Source organism: Astatotilapia calliptera, chromosome 3 (assembly GCF_964374335.1).
Source record: "Astatotilapia calliptera chromosome 3, fAstCal68.1, whole genome shotgun sequence".
Classification (NCBI taxonomy): domain Eukaryota; kingdom Metazoa; phylum Chordata; class Actinopteri; order Cichliformes; family Cichlidae; genus Astatotilapia; species Astatotilapia calliptera.
Window position 1 is genome coordinate 32,773,788 of NC_137424.1, and position 7,235 is coordinate 32,781,022.

General features: G+C 40.0%; 1 long non-coding RNA gene across 1 annotated transcript; it reads right to left on the reverse strand.

Moving 5' to 3' along the window:
• Window positions 1-3,500: 3,500 nt before the first annotated feature.
• LOC145426257 (uncharacterized) lies at window positions 3,501-6,054 on the reverse strand. Its single transcript, XR_013906977.1, has 2 exons — window positions 5,780-6,054; window positions 3,501-5,004 (listed from the first exon to the last, which is right to left on the reverse strand). It is a non-coding gene; the product is annotated as an uncharacterized LOC145426257 (long non-coding RNA).
• Window positions 6,055-7,235: the final 1,181 nt, after the last annotated feature.

A 7,235-nucleotide genomic window follows, 5' to 3' on the forward strand; every position in this document is an offset into this window, starting at 1 on the left:
TGGCTGGGCCCAAATTAACACGGGTTGGCTCGCTTGCTGCAGACTGTATGATTTATATCCCACACCAGTGACTCTAATTCCTTTGTACTTATTTTATGTATAGTCATTTTGTTTTGGCCGCGGGGCGGTAAAATTGGCAGATGGCTGACAATGATCCATGCCTGCATTTCTCTTTGTGTCTCTCATCTAAAGATGCATATGCTGTCACACACAAAAACACAGGAGCAGCTGTGGCCATACCTTGAAATCTTCGTGAAACAACAGGATAGTTTGACCTTCCCTTAAAAGCGCTGCGATACCACACAGCGTCGTGTTGTTGCTTTAGAGCTCTTTGTGGTTCCAAACCAACAACAAAAAATCTAGTCTGGAATAAAATGTTCACATTTTGAGAATATGTGCTTTTTAGTGCTCTTGTTGAGAGGAAAATTAGAAGATTATTGGTTTTTGATGTCTGTGAGATAAATAGAAAATATATAGTGGGAGCTTAGCTTAACACAAATACTGGAAACAAAAAAAACAAGAAAGTCTGGTTATGTTCTGAACACGACCGCAGAAGATCAGTGGATTGGTCCCCTGCTCCTAGAGCCGATGTGTCCTATGCCAAGTATCCTTGGCCAAAATACTGAACTCCAAGTTTCCCCTGATGCATTAATCGCATGTTAGTGTGTGAATGTCAGATACAGAATGTGTGACTGGGTGGATGAGACTTCAGCGTGGTATCGTGACAGGATGCTGACTGTGCAACAAGTCCAGCGGTGAAATTTCCTCATACAGCCAAGGAATGCAGAAGACCATATTTAAATGTACAGTACACCGACTCTTGAAGCAGATGCACTTCAGCAGCAGAAGACCACAGTGAGTGCCGCTCCCTGAGATGAAACAGGAAATTAAGACATAACCAAAGATTGGAAAAATGTAGTCTGGTCGGATGAGTCTGCTGCAACATTTGGATAGTAGGAATCCGAATTTGGTGCAAAATCAAATTAAATAAGCGATCCATCCTGCCTTGCTGGTAGTCGGATTATAATGGTGTTGGGTATAATTTCCTGGCACACTTTGGACCCCATATCAGCAACGAAGCATTGCTTAAAGGCCACTAAGTATTGTTGCTGACCATGCCCAATCCTTTATGACCATTGTGCACCAACCTTCTGATGACTGCTTTTAGCAGGGTAACACTACACAAAGCTTGTATCATCTAAAACTGGTTTCTTAATTGTGGCAATGAATTGACTGTTTTTTTAAATGACTTCCACAATCACTAGATCTCAAGCCGAGGACCTTTGGAACCCATGCAATGATGAATTAAGGCAGTTCTGAAGCCAAAAAGGGCCCTACCCATTACTAGTAAGGTGTACACAGTAAAGCGTTCAGTTGGGTTTATATATACCAAGATTGAATTGAACATTCAGTTTAGTTCAGGTCAGATTTGACTGGACATAAGTGGATGGATATCAGCTAAACAGGCAAACCCATGTAAAGTCAAACTTGTATGAAGACTGTCTTTCCTTGCATTAGGTGAGTTTGGTGTCCCAGTCTGGGGTCTCACATAAGTAACAAAGCTCTCAAACTGAGTGCTTTTACAGCCATTTACAAGTCACAAGCGACTCTCAAGGGTTAACTGTTTCCTTTTCAGTCAAGCTTTACAAAACTGCCGATCCATCCACGGAGCTTTTGTTCGAGCGGACGTGTTAAAAGGTGGAACTATTCACCACAAAACAGTCTCCTTTGCTGTGGTGTTCATTTTATCCGCTTTCATTTGTAAGTTGCGTTCCCGAGTGTCTCCTGTCCAGATTGTTTTTAGAGAATGATCCAGGTCTGCATCCCGCTGATCAATTCTACATCAGCAACCTTCACCTGTGATCTTTCCTCTCTTATCATAGAGATTAAACTTCTCCCGACATTTAGCAACAGTCACTCCCGACTGTTTTCTGTCTCTCGATCACGCGCGCTCGTGCAAAGACACAAATACTTATCGCTACATGTGATATACACACGGTCGATCAGGTTGAGTTAAAATCTCTTCACTTTCCATTTATTTCTGTCACCGTGTGCATGCATGCATACTGACGCTCGCACGCGCGCGCACACACACACTCGCACACACCTACGAGATGTGCACGGGAACAAATCACCAGCTGCCAGTCGCAAATGAAGATATAACCACTCCTGGCCGCCGTGTACCTTCAGCAGTGCCACTTAATCCTGCCGTAGGATCTAATGTGGATGGACACTCAGTGATGGAGAAAGACAAGCACTAACAAACACATCTATTTCAGCTAACAGTGACTGACACAAGCCCGAACAAAGCTCTCTGTCTTTAACGCACAGTCAGCCACACGGGGAGGCCGATGCGGAGTAACATGCAGGCCCGGGAACAAACGGGACGCACATACAGTACACATCCTATTACAGCTGCAAACGTGCACAATGTCTGGGTTTAAATAATTAAAAAGAAACACAGTTTTCTTTTTCAAATGATGCACTTGTGTTCAGCACTAAATAAAAGATAATGATACTGTACATGCATACTTTGATGTTGTGTACATCTTGTTCTTTTTTAAAATTTCATTCACTTTTATCTGTATACAGCATATCCATCTGGAGATTACATAATCTATGTAACAAACAATGTATTCTATTCACATTTATAGATGTCAAGCACAGGGCTCCACCCACCTGCTCTTCAAACTTTCTGCCCACGAGGGGCAGCCAATCAGAACAACGTTGTCTTAAAAAAGGAGCATGGGTTAACAGGAACTAATTGGACTTCTTTTCAAACTGAGGATGACATAAATGGTAATGTTTTTAGCTCCACCCACCTGCTCTTCAAACCTTCTGCACACGAGGGGCAGCCAATCAGAACAAAGTTGTCTTTAAAAGGAGCTTGGGTTAACGGGAGCTAAAAAGACTTCTTTTTAAAATGAGGATAACATAAATGCTAATGATTTTAGCTCCACCCACCTGCTCTTCAAACTTCTGTTCACGAGGGACAGCCAATCAGAACAAGGTTGTCCTAAAGATGGCACTCGGGTTAACGGGAACTAAAAGGACTTCTTTTAAAACTGAGGATGACATAAATGCTAATGTTTTTAGCTCCACCCACCTGCTCTTCAAACCTTCTGCTCGTGAGGGGGAGCCAATCAGAACAAAGTTGTCTTTAAAAGGAGCTCAGGTTAACGGGAGCTAAAAGGACTTCTTTTAAAACTGAGTATGAGATAAATGCTAATTACCTTGAGCTGTAAACCATGCAAAGCTATTCTAATGAAGTGCACAAACATATGATGCTGGCAAATAAGAATAATAGGTTCCTATTAAAAATAACACTGATGCTGAACAGGATTAAAACACTGATGAGATTTTATCCAAAAGATCAAATTCACTGCGACATCGTAGCGACCTGGAAATTCTGGTCATTATTCAACATCACAAACCAAGAGCAGAAGAAGGGAATCCAACCATATTTGATATTTGGATTAAGTGAATTAATCCAACTACACTGAAAAAAATATGTTGTTGGATTTACTTAATTCAATGGTGGACATTTGTTGCACACAGATGTTTTGCTTTGGCAGCAACTTAAACAATTGAGTTAAATTAACACAATTTATTCATGTTCAATAAACTTGTGCAATTTGTGTTGATAAAATGTGACTTAAACATGTTTTGATGAAGTAATTTGAGCTCTTGGAATATTTTAATCCTTCACAATTTTCTCACGTTATCCCAACACGATTCAATAACTTTTACCCAATACTACTTGGTCACTTAAATACTACATGTTATCTTCAAATTACATTTTGCTATTATATTCTAGTATCAAATACACAATTTTCAAATGGAGGCCTTATAACAGATTGTATTGTTCTCTTCCAAGATGGTTGCTGGCATCCACCAGTAACCTTTCAAAACAAAATGTCTAATTTCACTGCAGTAGGTAAAGAATTAAACTGACATTACTCCTCTACTGAATCTATATAAATCAACAGTTAAATAATGTCAGTTCTTCCGTGTTCTCTGGAATCAATCACAGCAAAGAAATTGGACTGTTTCTTTTGAAAAATGTTGGGAAAGAACAATACAAAACATTCTATTTAAGGCCTCTGACATCAAGATTCAGTTAAACAACAATTATAACTAAACAATTTGAGGTAATGTTAGTTTCCATTAACATTAAATTAGGTTACTGAATTGGCAAACACCTTCCTATTAACACCTCCCATTTTACCCCAATAACTAAAGAAATTAGCACTTGCAGGTCAAAACCTTTATTCAAGAGACGCAAAAATAACATTGATACAGTGACTGTCAAAAATTACAGCACTGATCATACTGTGACATCTTGGTTCAAAACAGCACACTTAGAAATATTCAACGTTCTTTACTTCAACTGAATGAAACTGAAAATAACATTTCACACGACCCATATGGGATATTTAGACTGTATAACTGTTCACGCTACATCTCTTCACTAGTAAAAGAAAGAAAAAATACAAAGAGAAATTTAAAAATGCTGCCAAACAGACAAACAGAACTTGTACAGAGCAAAAGGAAAAACAAACAACAACAAAAAACGGCTCGTCCTCATGGCAGTTGCAGAGTATATAAAAATGAACCCTGCGATCCGTTCCTGGAATTGAGCTTCAAAAATGCAGCAGAACAAGTGTGAGATTTAAATGTCCTCTCACCTAGAGCTGGTCACCTCACATGCATAACAGTGAGCTTCGTTGCAGGAGCAGTTTTGTCTTAGTTGTGAGCTTTTCTTGAGAGCTGAGTTGCATCCAACTCCATTACCACCCATTGAATCACCTCAAAAGTGTAGCAGAGTTGTGATGGGTAGCTCATGTTGAAGGAATAAAAAAGGTCCAAACAGCATGGCTACTGCAAAGGTCACGTTATCCAGATCTTGAAGAACAACATCAGAAAAGTCATTGCCTGCCGCATCCTCTGGAGACAGATGTTCATTGTGGTTTTCTCAATCTGTGCAGTGGCCTCAGTCAAGTCCTGGTTAAACACAAAACATTTCTTTAAGATTCCTTTTTAAACTCATCTCTTTTGAATCTACCAGTTCTAATGTTAGAGTAATTTAAACCAATGCAAGCAACATAGTAAATAGCTATAGCCAAAGAGTGGCCTGCCATGCTGCCATTCATGGTCTAACAGAGTTTCTAAGAGAGGGTGAAAAACATAATAATTTCAAATGCTTTACATTAGTTTTTGTTAGAAAGACACCGGCCCATCAGAAATCCAGGTTATGTCACTCAGAAGATGTTAGAATTTAGACTTTCAGCCCCACAATTTGGTTAGCTGTTGGTCAGTTGGTCATTTTTTCAAACAAAAGCTAATATAAATATTGGTGGGATTTTCCTTTGGAGGAGGTGGCTGGGGAGAGGGAGGTCTGGTGGGAGGTCTGGTGGGATTTTCCTTTGGAGGAGGTGGCTGGGGAGAGGGAGGTCTGGACCTCTTTGCTTAGGCTGCTACCCCCGCGACCCGACCTCGGATAAGCGGATGAAGATGGATGGATGGATGGATGGATGGATGGATTTTCCTTTGTTCATTAGAATGACAAATTTAAAGTTTTTTCACACTGATGTGACCCCTAATACAGGGGTGGGGATGGGGCCTCAAGGGCCGGCGGCCGAGTTCACTACCAGGCCTCATGTGAACTTCAAATTATTAAAGAGGACTACTGGTCCTAACCAGTCCAATGAGGATCAAGTGGATAACTAAATGCATTTTAAAATGTTGCAAAGCCACAATCTACTCATAAAACACTCACCATGAACTCCTGCACCAAGATGTTGCAATTGTCTTTCACACAGATGCGGAGCACTTTGATGAGGGACTCCGAGCATTAATGTCATCCTAAAGTATTATAACAAAGAAAACAGAGATTTGTGAACTTTTCAGTAGCACAGAAGAAAATGATCCCAGACAAAAACTCTTGACTTTTTAAACCAGTCAACATGCAACACCAGCATCTACAAAGCAATATCAAAAGTTCCTGTTTGACATCAACTTTATGGATATATAGTTTCCAGAACATTTATTTTTAAAAAAAGATCATTTTTTCTCAGTGGGCCAGTAAATGCATGACGAAAATTATGGCATCCTTTTAGTGGAATCATTACTCACAGGTAATAGTTGACTGTTTCAATGGATGTAGCATAAAAATCTTTTACTGACCTAATGCAATACATATACACTTTGTAGTTAAAGAATTTTAAAGTTCTTATTGTCATTATGGCAGCTACATCCTTTAGCTTTGTGCCTTGTTCCCCCGATCACTTTGCAAACACTTTCAGCAGACTGTCAGAGAAAAACTCAGCTCCGTCAGAAACCTTGACTGTAAAGGCATGGTTGGGATGCACTGGAATGCTGCATTTTATCTGAAATGACATAAAATTATTTTGAAATAACAGCAGGCACTGTGCTTGGTTAATCAGTAATGTTTTGTTGAATAAAAACTGTGTTTCCAGATCTTATGGGATTAAAAAAAATCCAAAGATGTTTGTTTCTGATTTGCAACCCAACAACCCACAAGTTACAACCTCATTTCAGTTCAAGTGTGCATTAATGCGAGTCCAGTAATCACCTTTCTGGCAATACATACAGGTATAAGTTAAACCTATGGCAGATTTTGGATCTCTCAGTTGTATTAATAGGGTGAGTATGCATGCACCTAATAATTATAAAAAACCTATTATAATTAAGTTACAGAAACGAAAATAGAATATACTTTCTTACCATAACACCTTGAACCCACAATCCATCAGCTGACTCCTGGGGCCCGTTCTTCGTACGTCGCTCACTACATCCAAGATCAAATGACACATCCAAGATCAAATCATCGCGCTAACCGTGAGCTCGCTAATCCGGTTCCCCGAACACACCTGCTGTTGACGATTACTACAGCTGGACGCAGTAATGTGACATCACTGGGTGTCGTAAAAGGGGCTACGCATCGATAGTAGAAACATTGATCGGCAACCCTCTGATTGGTCGGCGAAAATGTCGACGGAGCGCACTCGGCTCGGTATTTTTCGGCAGCAGAGCAAGAACTCTTGAGTGAGGGATTTCAGGAGTTTCAGAGTTTAATCAGAACGCAAGGGAACACTGCAAAGGCTGCAAAAGCAAGGAGCGAGGGCTGGCAGGAAGTTGCTGACAAATTAAACTCGTAAGTAATTTAATAATAACAATAATAATGGAGTGGATTGATATAGCGCTTTTCAAGG